The sequence below is a fragment of the Cynara cardunculus genome (genome assembly GCF_001531365.2).
Source record: "Cynara cardunculus var. scolymus isolate 2C chromosome LG 10, CcrdV1, whole genome shotgun sequence".
Taxonomy (NCBI): Eukaryota; Viridiplantae; Streptophyta; class Magnoliopsida; order Asterales; family Asteraceae; genus Cynara; species Cynara cardunculus.
This window is the reverse complement of record NC_037537.1, coordinates 17,606,167-17,607,193: the sequence shown is the minus strand read 5'-3', so window position 1 is coordinate 17,607,193 and position 1,027 is coordinate 17,606,167.

Sequence of the window (1,027 nt, the reverse complement as noted above, 5' to 3'; positions counted from 1 at the left end):
AAAGATGTGACTTCAACATCGTTTCTTCTTCCACCATCTCTAATGTGTCTAGAGATCTTTGATTTTATGGAGTTGGAATTAGTTTCAGAGGCCTTGCAACGCCTCCCCTGCCTTGAGACACTTTATGGCTGGTCATGCCCGAAACTTCAAGATCTACAGGAGACAAATACTACCGGCCCATCCTCTTTGAGAATTAAGGTGCTTCGGTAGAAAAGTCATGGAGAGACTTGGTCTCACCCTTATTGCTGGAAGTTGGGGGGGAATTCGGTTGTGGAGTTTATCTCCAACAACAGAGTTTAAATCTCTTTTGGGGGGGACCCAGATAAAGGTTGAAAAGGAAAAGGGGAGGATTTTTCTATTCATTGTTCCTGTGAGGTTCAAGAAGAAAAGAAAATGAGAGAAATTGGCAAAGGTCTAGCAAGAAGAAAGGGTTTTTGAAAGGATCGATTCAAGCTTGGTGCAGAAAGTTTTGGAGACTCGATCGTTGGTCTTCGGTGTTCAGTTCGAAAGAATAGAATAAAGGAAAATACAGAATTCTACCGTTGCTCAACTATTCAACAACTCAGGTGAGTTTTCATGACTTAAGGGGAGGATACACAGTTAGTTTTGTTACGATTTACGCAGTTTAATTGTTATACATTAAGTGTTTAAATCGTTTAGCCACTGTATATATGATTGCTATTGTTATTTTATATTACTCAAATATCATAATTTTTAGTATGAATAACTCGATTTAGCTCAGTGGTACTCAGCAATAGTTATATAGTTCAGAGTTAGAAAGAGCTGATACTTTAGACTTAAGACTTACAGTTCAGAGTTAGAAACTCTGAAGACTTACACTTCAGATTTAGAAACTCTGAAGACTTATACATCGGAGTTAAGACTTACAATTCAGAGTTAGAAACTATAAACATTTGTACTTCGGAGTTAAGACTTACAGTTCAGAGTTATAAAGTCTGAAGACTTGTACTTCAGACTTAAGACTTACAGTTCAAGTTAGAAACTCCAAAGACTTATACTTCAGAGT